Raw genomic sequence first — 14,384 nt, 5'->3', positions numbered from 1 at the left:
AACTGATAATTAGGGGTATTATCTGAGTTCTTTATGGCCATTGCAACAGAATTTTCTACCTAGGAGAAAGTATTGTCGGGGAATGACTGGTGTCAGAACAGGTGTCAGAAAGGTGGAAGGTGGAGGAGGCATGTCTGACCTCTCCCTATTGGTAGTAGGCCTTGGGCTGATGAGGACTTGAGTTCTCCTCCCTTGTCTAGCTAGAGGAGGTCAGATATGACCTCTATGTCTTTTATATACCAACCGTGCAGAGGTCAGTTCTGACATAAAACTCCATGGAAGCTTGATCCTGGTTGGATTTCTTTACAACTGAAACCTCCGTGACAGGCACAGTGCCAAACCCACTTCTGTCTTGTTGATTCCAACTTGCTCTAAACTGCTGCTACACCCAGGGTCCTAGCACAGTGCCAGGCACAGACCCAACAACTCAAACCCACTGCCATTGATTCATAATGACCCTACATAGGGTTTCTGAGGCTATAAATCTTTACAGGAGCAGGTAACGATAACCTCATCTTTCTTCAGCAGAGATGGTAATCCTATGAAGGGACAGGTGAGGAGAGTGGCATTGATGTTTTGGGGGATGCCTTGAATTTGAGGTGCCTTTGAGACACACTAAAGAATGTCTAAGGGACTGTTGGTTATCGAAATTTGAACTTCGAAGAGGGATTTGGGCCTTCTGCTCAGCACCTCTCCTCTCCCTTCCCCCTTCACCACATACTAAACCACTAGCCCAGTGGCCTTTACCTTTCCTTCTGGGAAGGAAATAATCTTGGATGGTGGGACTGGAGGTGGGGTGGTGGTGGGTGGGGTATTTTTCTAAACCAAACAGAAGTATATATAGTGCCTGCTTGTTGAGGATCAGTTCTGGGCACAGGCAAGCTGGCTTTCCAAGCTGCACTCCTCCTCCTCCCCACCTCGTTGGCCCCTTTTGCCTGCTCCCTGCCAACGTGAGCTCTGACAGGGTGACTTGTCATCTTTTCAACACCTCATTTTTCCTTCCTTACTCACTGCCCAGGGAGAGGTCCTTCCTGTTTGCACACCTTGGGGGCTAGGCTAGGAGGAAGAACAAAAACGGCCTTCATGGTGGAGGGGGAGGGGAAGGCAAAGGGTTGAGGGAAGAGGGGGGAGATGAAATGAGGAGGAGGGGAGGAGAGAGGAAGGTGAAGACCTCAGTTCCTGCTTCTCTCTCCCCATGCATCACAAATATACACATTGACTTCACTCTGAACCTGGGGAGGCTGATTCTCAGGTAATCTCAAAGGTATCAGGACCAGAGTTGTGCTTAGAAACTAACTATCATGCCTCCCCTAGCTCCAGTTTAGGCTTAGGCCTCTTGCCATTTCCCACCCAGCTAAGGCCCAGGAACTTCTCAAACGATACTGATTCTTTCTCTAGGAGACTCCAGGTCTGTGGGCCTGTATGCCCTGGCTCCATCCCCAATTATCTCTGTCTCCTTCATCCCCAGTCATCCCTGGTGTCCTGTACTGTCAGCTGACAACCCACAAATAATTCCCATCGTCTTCTTGCCCTCAGGCCCAACCCCGACCTCAGTCTCTGCCAAAGAGCCCAATTCTGCTCTCCTATGACACCTCCTCCACTGCGTGCCTTCTCTACTGGCCTTACAGCAGAGGAACTACTGTGGAACAACTAACAGTTAGAGCTAACCTCCAAGAGTACTTTAGAATGTATGCAAAACTCACTTTTCTATATAGGTCAATTCATCTACACTCTTTAACATCTCTTCTATCTCCAGGTCTTTGCACATTTCATTATAGTATTTTTCTGTTTTCTTGAGCTGCCCTTTGAAATGTTCTGTCTTGCTCGTTCACTTCATCATTTCTTCCGTTTCCCTTAGCTATTTCATAGTTAGAGCAAGTTTCAGAGTCTCTTCTGACATCCACTTGGATCTTTTCTTTCTTTTCCAGCTTTTGGATGACTTTTTGTTTTCTTCATGAATGGTGTTCTTGATGTCCTCCTACAGCTCATCGGGTCATCTGTCATTAGTGTTCAATGCGTCAAATCTGATCTGGAGATGCTCTCAAAATTCAGGTGGGCTAGACTGAAGATCGTGTTTTGGCTCCTGTGAACTTGTTTTACTTTTCTTCAGTTTCAATTTGAACTTGCATATGAGCAATTGATGATCTGTTCCACAGTCATCCCCTGGCCTAGTCTTATAGATGCTGACATCGAGTTTCTCAATCACCCCTCCCCACTTACGTGTCCAATTTGATTTACGTGTATTAAATCTGGAGAAGTCCATGTGTACAGTCACTGTTTGTGTTGTTGGAAAAAAGGTATTCGTTAGAACAAGGACTTGGTATTGCAAAATTCTATGATGCAATCCCCAGCTTTGCTTCTATCACCAAGGCCATCTTTTCCTAGTACTGTTCCTTCCTCTTTACTTCCAACTTTTGCTTTCCAATTGCCAATAGTTATTAATGCAACATTATTGCATGTTTGGTCAATTTCAGTCTAAAGATGGTTGAATTCTCATCTATAAAATGAGTTCTAAAAATAGTAACTACTACAAAAAGTTATGGTGTGCACTAAATGACTTAATATGCATAAAGACTATTAAAAATACCTGGTCAGCACTATATGAGTGTGAGCATCATTATAATCCTGTGCTCCTATATAATTCTCCTGTAGTCAGGAGCATCAGCATGTGGCTAGAGAATAACTTTACTGTCACATTCTCAGATTCAAATTCTGGATCTTCCATTTATTAAACGTATGTGTTTTTTTTTTCAAAATGACTTGCCCTCTTTGAGTCTTAGTTTCTTTAGCCACAAAATGGAGATGATAACAATTCTAGCTTTCCAAAGTTGTTAGGAAGATTAATATTTGCATAAGTGTTTTCTCAAAGGTAAAACACTATAGAAACTACATGCTTTGAAATTATTATTAATTCTGTACTTAATCGTATTCAAGATCTTCGTCCTGACTCACCTCTGTTTCCATAATGCTTTAACTGCATCCCAGGGCTTGATCTATGCCTGGACTATAATTAAAAAAATAATATTTTGAGCCTCCACATTGACATTGAACAAGCTGAAGATAGCCAGAATACACAATAATTTCCAAGTTAGTACTCATATTTTCCTTGCAGGGGAAGTAACTTCTCATAAGTGCCCAATACTCTGAAGTCTACCAATTGTGTTTCTAATGGGGCCATCCCTCATAGCTGCAATGGGACTTGGTAGGTCAGGCTCTGTTAGTACAATCTTATAAGTGGATTGTGTTAAGACTCAGAGAGAAGAAGAAATTTGCCCAGAACCAGCAGCTGATACCAGGTCTTGAAACAGTGCTCATGTGGATAATGACCAAGAAAAGTTTTTCAGTGAGTGGTAAACATTTGCAAAGTCAGTAGACACATACATTGGCCCAACCTGAATATATAAACAAAGTCCTGCATCATCAAGGGAAAATTATCTGTATCCATGAACTAGAAATAAAATACCTGTTTTAATTTTAGAGCAACATTTAACCTTGATGATGAGAAGTTCACTTTACTACAATGATTGACTTTAAGTGGTCTGAATTGATTTTGGTTTTATTTTCTTCTAAAAAATCCTTCTAATAGGCCAGCATTGCTCCATCTGGGAGTAGAAGTTGTTCACATCACTTGAAAACTCCTTTATTTGCTCTAATATCAGGATAGTTATTCAAGCAAAAACACTTCTTAATCGATATAGCTTTTTGGATTTGATTAGTGACTCTGTACTGGGATGGAAGGTAGGAGTGTGGTAGGGATGGATTACAGAATTCCTAAGGGTATGAATCATTCATAAAAGCATATTCCAGGACAGATGATCCCTTCAGGACCAATGCTGAGAGTAGCGATACTGGGAGGGTGGAGGAAGGGTGGGATGGAAAGGGGGAATGGATTACAAGGATCTACATATAACCTCCTCCCTGGGGGATGGACAACAGAAAAGTGGGTGAAGGGAGATGTTGGACAGTGTAAGATAAGACAAAATAATAATAATGTATAGATTATCAAGGGTTCATGAGGGAGGGGGGAGCAGGGAGGGAGGGGAAAAATGAGGAGCGGATACCAAGGGCTCAAGCAGAAAGCAAATGTTTTGAAAATGGTGATGGTAGCAAGTGTACAAATGTGCTTGACACAATGGATGTATGTATAGATTGTGATAAGAGTTGTACGAGCTCCCAATAAAATGATTTTTTTAAAGCATATTCAATGTACTTACTCCTCCTCCATAGTGTATCCTTTCTGTGGGTACACAGAAGATGGATGGGGATATGAACATAGGAAGATTGATAAAATCTGAGCCAATTGAATTCTCTAAAAAGGTGGAAACCACCGGGCACACCACTGGGATCATTTAAACTGCTTCTGTTATTAAAACTTTGCAGTTATATAGGTGTCTGTGACCCATCAAGGCTATGTCTCAACATAAACTGATCAGGAGGAGTGAAGAGGGAAAACTCCATGTAACCAGTGATGTTTCTAGAAGGGGTAATGCAAGCTCCCATTGTATAGTCTTGATAAATGGGGCTCTGCTGATGCTCATCATGCTTTTTGAGAACTGTATCAATTTGTGCATTCCTCAGTCTTCATTGATAACTAGATATTAGTAAAAGATTGGTGAGGGGGGGAGTAGCAATAGAATGTTCAAACTGCAAGAGTCTTTAGGTCAACCATATTGTAATACCTAGAGAAGATGAGAAATGTATTTAAGCTAAAAAGTTACTTAGCACCAGCACCAGGAGACGAATCTAGGTCTCTTAGCTGCCAAGTCAGTCAATATACATACAACCTCCCATGCTTATTTTACTTCTCCTCTGTGTTCACCAAGTTTATGCTCTGCCTCTATAGCTACACAATCCAGTCCTCTAACCAATAGTTATTTATGCATACTGAGAACATGAAGCTAGTCTGAAGTTAGATGAGTTGTAAGTTTAAACTCTATATACTACATTTCAAAGATTTTACATGAAAAAAGTAAAATATCTTAATTATTTTATATCGATTACATATTGAAATGATAATATTTTGGCTATACTGAGTGAAATAAAATATATTATTAGATCAAGTTTACCTGCTTCTTCCTTTGCTTTTAACTTAGCTACTAGCAAATTCTATGTGGCTTGCATTTGTGGCTTGCATTATATTTCATTGGATAGCATTGAACTAAATTCTCCAGGAGAAGTAGCAATGCTGTCAGTTCTGATGAGATTCCCTAGACAGATCTAGGCAAGTGATAGGGAAGGTTACCAGCAGATATGCCAAAAAGCCAAGGCCCAGAAAGACAGAGGACCAGTAAGCTCAGGGTCGGAGAATTGAGTAGGAGACATTCAGGTGGACTATATCTGGTAAGGAGACTCTGATAAACAGATAATTGAGGCATACTCAGAGGGCATGGGATTCAATCCTTAAGAATACAATTCCCGGGAACCCAAGAGGCAAGCGAATTTTGGGAATGATGAGGGCAACAAATGTATAGATGTGCTTTACACAATTGATCTATGTATTGTGATGAATTTTATGAGCCCCAATAAATTGATTTAAAAAAAAAGAATACAATTCCAAGTATGACCTGAGTATAATCCTTGGGAAAGGTGGAATAACTAGGGGCAGGTAAAAATCCTGGAAATCAGTAATTATATGGTTGAGGGCATAATCAATATATTGGACCTAATCTCTGTTCTGCTATTTGCTAGCTGTAGGATCTTGGACAAGCTACTTAACCTCTCTATGCATCAGGTTCCTTATCTGTAAAATGAGAATGATGCTGAGTTCCTGCATCATAGAATACATATACAGCTCACAGAACCTGGAACACTGGAAGTGCTCAAAAGCACATAGCCATTAGGAGGATTTTTACTTTTCAGTAAAGCAAGTTGAAACTATACTCCTATACGGTATACTTCTGCAGTCCTATGATGGGCCCGGGTAGAGGGAGTAAAGGGTTAGTTGTTCGCTCTAGAGTAGAAGACAGGGGGACAAGTTGCTCTGAGACCAGCTGAAGGCGATGTTGGCCTCTCATCCAGAGTCCCAGAGATTCAGATGAATCTCTAGTTGAAGTTGGGGGTCAACCATAGAGGCCAACATGGCAGCTGTGTGGCCCCATCTGTGGGCATAAGGTGTGTAGGTCCTGAAAACCAGACTTATCAGCCTAATTCCAGACCAAGCTGTTCTTTATGGGAATATTTTCTTTCTGGGAATATTAATTCCTAGATGTGAGAGACATTAATTATCCTAACACTGCTGTGCACAGGGATTTGAGGCCTTAGTGCTCAGAGGGAAACCTACATAGAGACATAAACACCTATAGCTGAAATAATAAGACTCAGATCGTGCTGCAAAGCAAGAAACTGTACTTGACTGCTCCAAATGCTTGTTTCTTTTTGTGCTTATATCTAGGTTTAGAGAGCTTGTATAGGCAGACAGAACACGCCATTGATAATTTTAGTCATACATAGGAGCATAGCTTTCTTTTCCCGTAATAATGGGGTTGCCACCTGGATTCACTCCTCCAGAAATCTCAATCCTAGAAAGTGTGTCCTTTCCCCCTTCCTCCTCCACGACTATGTTTGAATTTTTGCAGAGAGGAAAGTAGAAGTGTCAAGAGTAGAGTCAAAACAAACAAACAAAAAAAGACAGTGAGCATATCTATATCTATATATCTGTCTATATCAATCTGTCTCTATATCTATATCATCTATCTATATATAGTATTTAGATTATTCCAGTGAGGTATGAGACACTGGAAAAGCAGGCCCAGGGAGGTTGGGATGATCTCATCTGAAGAAAGGGGAGATTTCTAATTCCTCATGCTTGAATTTACATACAACTTCAGAAGTGGGAGAGAAGATATATCCATCTGTTTGGAATTTACTGGAAGTAAAAAGAGAGATGGCGAGGGAAAGAGATAGAAATACTATGCATGTGTGTTTGTGTGTAAGAGAGAGGGGAGGGAAGAGAGAGAGAGAGAAAGAGAGACAGCCGCAGCAAGAGTTAAAAGATAATTAAATAATCAATTTTCCTTTGATAGGGTCTCCCTAACCTTGTTCCTTAACATTACTCCTTAACAGTATTGGCATGGACATCAACAACACCAGGTATTTTCAAAGTCCTCTGGGGAAAAAACTTTAAGTCATTGGCTACTGCCAGGCTGATAGTATCAATAGTTGGGTGAGGCTTGTCCAGCCCCTCAAGTCCAAGAAACAGAGCATCTACCACCAGCGTATGTATGTGTACACACAAAGTTGTATGTGTATGTGTGTAAGCATGCACGTTGTAGGGGAACATTTCATAAACCTCCTACAAGAACTCAAAGGGCATTCAGAAATAACTTTGAGGTTGATTGCCGGCCAGACCAGAGGGTCTCTGCTCCCTCAGCCTGGTGTACAGTGGGCATGAGTGGAGGCAGACTTGGCAGGTAGTTCTGAGAGGAGGGAGGAGGTAGACAGAGACAGTGGCAGGGTTGAGCACAAGACTCTTGGTGCAAAGGAGTTATTGGAAATACTGATGCCAAAAATAAGTCACTGGCTCAGTCACCTAAGCTCACATGCTTACTTTTGTGTCCACATTCCTTACAATCAACTGTGGGTGCTTGAGGTTAGCCTAAGCATGTAAGCACTAGTAGAAACCTCTCATATGCAAATTATCCATGGAATGGAATATTCTAGGTTTAAGCTGGGACAGGATAGACTAAAAGAGGCAGGGGATCTGCTTTCTTACAGCATCAGTAAAAGGCAGAGTGATAAGAAAGGGGGAGCAGTGTGTGATGAAAGAAGCACTGGACTGGGATTCTGGAGGCCTCTGTGTAGCACTGAGCAATGCCTTTTTCCTCTCTGGGCCTCAGACACTCCACTGTAAATGAGGAGCCTGGGCTCAATGATTTCTAATGCCAGCTCTGATTAAGTCAAGACTCACTGAATCAGTATCTACAGATTATATTCAATTCTGCAGACATCTTCGGATCCTGCAGACTCAATAGGATCTCCCAGAATAATCATTCTTCTAAGCAGCAACCCATCCACACCCACAGCCCAGCCACGAATTCAAGGTTAAGAGACTTTACTACTTTGTCTTTGGGGAAGGAGTGAACTGCCCCATCCCAATCTCTCTTATCATCTGCAGCACCTCTGGAAGTCACTTCTTTCTGTATCTCCCTTCCATCTCTTCTTTATATTAGGATTCTCCTAAAAGTAGTGTCTATAGGGTCTCATTTTTTAATGTTTTTGTTTCCCCAAACCAGAGAGGAAGAATCTGAATGCACATCTGTTTGGAATTTGGGGATGGGAGCAAGGAAAGGAAGCAGTTTGCTGCTTCTGCAATCCATGAATTCCAGGATAGAGAACCTGTAACAGCCATGGGCCTCCCCCCACCACCCAGGGTCCTTGTCAGCTGCCTTCTTGGCCTTTCTCATCTCTGAAACAAACAAACAATCAGGAGCAAACTTGAAACCTTGTGCTGAGACAGTAAACAGCCGCACTGGGCTCCGGCCTTAATGGGACCCAGCCCCAGTCTGTCTGCTCCCCACACGGCCTGCCTACCTCCAATGTGTTTCTGATTTGTGCTGAGCTAGAGGCACAAACCATACTGAATGTGACAGCTGCCTCAGCCCCACCTCTTGGGGATCTAGGGGTGGGAAGCTTGGGAGAAGTGGGAAGAGGGGACCCCACCACCAGAGCAGGCTGGGTATAGAGGCCATGGCAGGAACTTCTGAGACATATACATAGACATGACTGGGGGAAAAGGATTGGGAACAGGGATACATTTCATCTGGCTATAAACAAACATGCTTCTCATTTAGGGACCCAGGGTGTCAGTCAACAGATTCTCCTTACCCATTTTTCAGGGATAGGCTGAACAAGAATTGGGATAAGGATATTCTAGGACTAGAGCAGGCTCTTTTCAAGGAGTTCTACTCCAAAGAGGGTGGTGCAAATGGTTAACCCCTTCAAGTTGGTTATGCCAGAGGGATCTCGTAATCTAGGACTGGCAATCTGATTCTAAAGGGGCACATCCTTGAAAAGCCTATGGAGTTCTACTCTACACACACAGGGTCATCAGGAGTCATAACTGACTCTGTGGCAACTAATACCAACCAGCTCCCCAAAGGCAGTGGCCACTTTCTAAGGAAGAACAGGGCAGTGATGGGCACAAGGAAAATGAAGCATTCCAAAGCGATGTTTCTAGAAAAGCTTGGAGGGCATGGAGACAGAAATTTTTGTCTTCACAATGACTGAAGAGGTGGGCTTGGGAAGGCAATGTTTCCTACGTTCCCTCACCCAAAATTATAAAACACAAAAATGTCAGGTGTCTCAGGCATTCTGTGGGGCCTGATCACCCAGAAAGCAAGTGTTCAACACAAAGATGGTTTTAGGGTTGCATGGCTCTTGGAAAGGCATCATGCCATCTTTACACGTTTGCTTTGACCTTCTACATTTACAAGGATGTTTGGGGGTTGGTTGGTGTTTAAACATCTTGGCTGTAAGAGATCCATATCTGTGGCCATTCCGAAGCAAGATGATGCAACGGAATGAGGAAATTATCTAACAGTATCATTAATATTACACAGAACTAAAGATATGCTGGAGATAATGTTAAAATGGGTGAACATTGATGGAGAACAGCAAAAAATTCAAGCTGGATTCATAAGAGGACATGAAAGATGTTTACCTGCATTTTACTCACTATGCACAAACATCAAACCATGTGGGTCATAACAAATTGTGGAAAGCACTGCACAGAATATGTATTCCAAAACACTTACCTGTTTCATGTGAAACCTGTATATAGACCAAGAGGCAGTCATATTAACAGAACAAGGGAATAGCGTGTTGTTTAAAATCAGGAAAGGTGTGTATCAGGTGTGCATCCTTTCACCATACTTATTCAGTCTGTATGCTGAGCAAATAATCTGATAATCTGAATTATATGAAGTAGAATGTAGCATCAGGATTGGAAGAAGACTCATATTTACAACCTTCCATATGCAGATGATACAGCCTTTCTTACTGAAAGCGAAGAGAGCTTAAAAGACACACTGATGAAAATCAAAGACTACAACAGCCTTCAGTATGTATTGCTACAACATAAATAAAACAAGATACCCTCACAACTAGACCATTAATCAACATCATGGTAAATGGGGAAACGATTGAAGTTGTCAAGGATTTTATTTTACCTGGATCCACAATCAACACTCATGGAAGCAGCAGTTAAGAAATCAACAATGCAGTATTGCTTTGGGCAAATTTGGTGCAAAAAGACCTCATTAAAGTGTTTTGCTTTGTTTTCAGCAAAAATGCCATTTTAAAGGCAAAGGTATGCCTTATTCAAAGCATGGTATTTTCCATTGCCTCCGTTTAAAGATAATGCCTGTTTATACAATCTACAATGCTGGGGGCCAGCTGAGAAGACAAAGGAGTTGGTCACTTTTGGGCCAAAATGTATTTTGATATAATATCTTATTAAGATCAGTTTATTTTTGTCATTCTTAGGCCCTTGAGCCACTGTTTACCATTTCAAAAACTGTTTCATTGATGGAATTTGGACCAAGGGTCTGGATCTGGGGTCAGGGCTGAATATCAACAACTGGATTCACTATATACACCTAACCAGCGTGTTGTGAGACATTCTTTAGTCCCTGTCCCTGACAGTTGTCCTCCTCACAGCCTGGACTCAATCTAGAGAATGGATCTGCCTGGACGCTAGGCCTAGAGGATAGTAGAGTGTCAGGCCAGCTGGGCAAAAAGTATGAGGAGCCATGAGAGTTTTGATTTTGGTCCCCAGAAGCAAACCTACTCTTCATGTTCTATGGACAGTCTAGCCTGATAAGTGGAGGACGTCTTGCTCTATTTTTGCAACATCTTTCTAGATAATCATTCAAAGGAATATGGGAGGGTAGGGGGAGCAGGATGTCTTTGGGAAAGCAGCCCCTGGAGCCTGTGGTTTGGAGACTATTTATTTATCCTTCTACTTTTTCTCAAACCTTAATATTTCTCACAGTGGCTAACCCATTCCATCTTTGCAAGCAGCATTGTGTTAAGAAAAATATCCATCAGTGGTGTGTTGTTAGGACATACTCTGAGGTGGAAGGATGGGGCTATCTACATAACCATCACCTCTGTCACATAATGAGGTAAGTGCCCTGAGACTATGTGTGTGTCTGTGTAGCTCTCTGTGTATGTGCGTATTTGGTATGGTGTGTGGTGAACATACACCTTACTCCACGAACTTTTGAGGAGTGTTGGCAGGATGGATGAAGACAGCCATGACAGACATCTCTCTCATATATACACAATCTCTGTTTATGACTAGGCAGTTCCTCCTCTCCTCCCTAAGCGAAGTTCATTTCTTTGCTTTCTTGCTTCCTTTCTACACTTCTTGGTTTTCTCACATATTTCCTAGTTCCGGAGTCACTGAGTAAGGGTTACCAAGTCTCTGACTATAGACTTCAGGGGCTGAGAATGCTGCCACAGAAGGGGCAGCAGTCAGAGGAAACGGGAGCCTGCCTAAACCAGGGTAGAAAAGCAAGGGCCAGGCTGAGTTCTATCATGAATGGATTGAAGAATATTGGGAAATTCCTTCCCTAATCTGAATCACTGTGTCCCCATCTAAAACAAAGGGGAGGAGAGAGGTTAGGTTAGATGACTATGATGGGTCTTGCTAACTTTAACAGATGTGTCTCATTGTAGGAGGCTGCCCTCTACCACTCGCAGTGAGCAAGGCTGCATACAGCATGTTTAACTCCCTACTTAAACATCCAGCCACATCAAGCTAGCCCAGGCTGGGAAGTAAACTCAGACTCAAGCTCTAATATAATGATAATGGGAGACTATTCTTTCATTCATTCATTCATTCATTCATTCATTCATTTAATTATCATACATTGGCACCCACTATGCTCATCTACTAACCGAAAAGTTGGCGATTTGAACCAATCTACAAGTACTAAGGGGAAAAGGGCCAACAATCTGTTTTCATAAAACTACATAAAAACAAAACTAATCTGCCATACATGGGACTGGCATGAGTAGAAATTGAATCAACAGCAATGGTGTGTGTGTGTGTGTGTGTGTGTGTGTCTATTTAGCCATGTCCAGCCCAAATCACCCTCACATTTCCTTGATCCAAGGTTCTTTCCAGCCCTTCATCAACTTCTCCCGGCCCCAAAGAGGCTACTTCCTCTAACTCTCCCCTCTCCTATATCCCAACCTTGGCTAATGCCTAGTGGCTCCTGAGTTCACATTTTCTGGATGGCTGCCTAGCTGCTTTTTCAGAGTCCAACCCACCTCTGATTCACCTCCAGACACTTAGTTTCTGGGTCCATCTTTCCCAGGACTTAAAAAAATCATTTTATTGGGAGCTCTTTTGACATTCCATACTTCAATGATATCAAGCATATTTGTACATATGTTACCATCATCATTTTATAAACATTTACTTTCTATTTGAACCTTTAGTATCAGTTCCTCTTTTTTCCCACCCCCCTCAGGACCACTGCTATCTCCCTTCACCCACATTTCTATTGCTCATCCTGCTTTTTTTGGAGGGAGGGGTGTTATTCATCCATCATTGTAATCGGTTCCCCCTTCCTCCCCTCTTCCCTCTTCTTTCCCCCTACCCTCCTGGTATCTGCAATTCCCATTTCTGTTTCTGAGGGGTTTATCTGACCTGGATTCTGTGTGTCATGAGCTCTCCTCTGTATCTGTGTGTATGCTCTGGTCTAGCCCAAAGTGAAAGGTCGGACTGGGGTCATGGTAGTGGGGGGTGAGGAAGTCTCAAAGAACCAGAGGAATATTGTGTGTTTCATCAGTGCTATACTGTGCCCTGGTTGACTCATCCCTTCCTTGTGACCCTTCTGTGAGGGGATGTCCTATTTTTTTTTTAATATGGAATGCTTCACAAATTTGCGTGTCATCCTTGCGCAGGGGCCATGTTAATCTTCTCTGTATCATTCCAATTTTAGTATATGTGCTGCCGAAGCGAGCACGTGTCCTATTTTTTTCAGATGGGTTTTGGGTCTCTGTTCCAACCCTCCTCATTCTCAACAATATGTTTGTTGTTGTTGTTTTGGGTCTTATGGTGCCTGTTACCTGATTCTGTCGACATCTCATGATTGCACAGGCTGGTGTGCTTCTTCCATGTGGACTGGCTGCTTCTCTGTTAGATGACCACTTGTTTAACTTCAAGCCTTTAAGACCCCAGATGCTATATATTTTGATAACCAGGCACCATTAGCTTTCTTCACCACATTTGCTTATGCATGCATTTTGCCTTTAGCAACTGTATGGGGAAGGTGAGCATCACAGAATGCCAGGTTGTTAGAACAAAGTGTCCTTATGTTGACAGAGGGCTTGAGCAAGGGCCCAAAGTCTGTCCACAACCTCAATGTATTGCCATATAAATATAAGTACATAGGCCAATACATCTATTTTTGAATTAATATATTTACATATGTGCACACCTATGTTTTTAGCTCTATCCATAGCTTTCCTTCCTAGATTGTTCCTCTGTGTCCTTTTACCTTCCTCCTGCCCTACCATCACACTCACCCTCTTCTGCCTCAGTAATTCCTCACAGCTAGATTGCTATTGCTCCAACACCACCGGCATCTCTACGTCCTCCTCGTTGTTGATTTTAATTACTTAGTTGTTCCACTGTCTATGCTGTTGTTTGCTCACCACTCCTTTCCCCTGCCTCCTTCCCCCAAGTCCCTCCAGAACCATCTATCCTGTTGCTTTCACCTTGGATTTGCTTCCCACAGATTCTCTGACTTGTACATTTGTCTCCCTAGAACTAATGTAGGGGGAGAGGTGAAGAGGAGTGGACTGGTGTCTAATAAAAGAGGAGCAGAGAAAAGATCCCTGATGACATAGTGGGTTATGCCTTGAGCTGCTAACTAAAATGTGAGTGGTTTTGACCCAACCCGTTGCTCAAACCCACCAATTTTTCTGTGAGAAAAAAAATGAATCTCTTTTAAAGATTTACAGTCTTGGAGACTCAAACTGTCCTTTCTATTCTGTCCTGGATGATCGCTGTGAATCAGAATTAACTGGATGACAGTGTGTTTTGCTTTTGAGGGGTAGGGCAGGAGACCCAGGGTCATTTTACCTGGATTGAATGGAGGCTGCTCAGTTTTTACCAACATTGGGGCAAGTGCAAACAGTCCACATCTGCAGTGTCCTCACCAGCTTTTCTTCACTCAAGGGCCTTTAGGATAGCAGCAGTCTACTGGAAAGTTAGGAGGTTCCAAGTATACAACACTCACTATTTTTTTAAAGAATTGTATATTTTTAAAAGATCATTAAAAATAGTTACTTTTTTTTTTTAACCTAGTGTCTATCCAGCACTTGGTGACACAGGCTGTGTGCTATACAACTGGGACTTTAGATTCTGT

The 14,384-nt window shown here is 42.3% G+C and overlaps 1 non-coding gene across 1 annotated transcript; it reads right to left on the bottom strand.

Annotated features, from left to right (window-relative positions):
• Nucleotides 1-12,870: 12,870 nt before the first annotated feature.
• Nucleotides 12,871-12,977, bottom strand: LOC115872313. The gene has a single exon (XR_004047794.1). It is a non-coding gene; the product is annotated as a U6 spliceosomal RNA (small nuclear RNA).
• Nucleotides 12,978-14,384: the final 1,407 nt, after the last annotated feature.

Source organism: Echinops telfairi, unplaced genomic scaffold (assembly GCF_000313985.2).
Source record: "Echinops telfairi isolate 266 unplaced genomic scaffold, ASM31398v2 ScPeMD7_7423;HRSCAF=8461, whole genome shotgun sequence".
Lineage (NCBI taxonomy): Eukaryota > Metazoa > Chordata > Mammalia > Afrosoricida > Tenrecidae > Echinops > Echinops telfairi.
The sequence above is the reverse complement of the archived record's forward strand: the minus strand, read 5'-3'. Positions and strand labels throughout refer to the sequence as shown.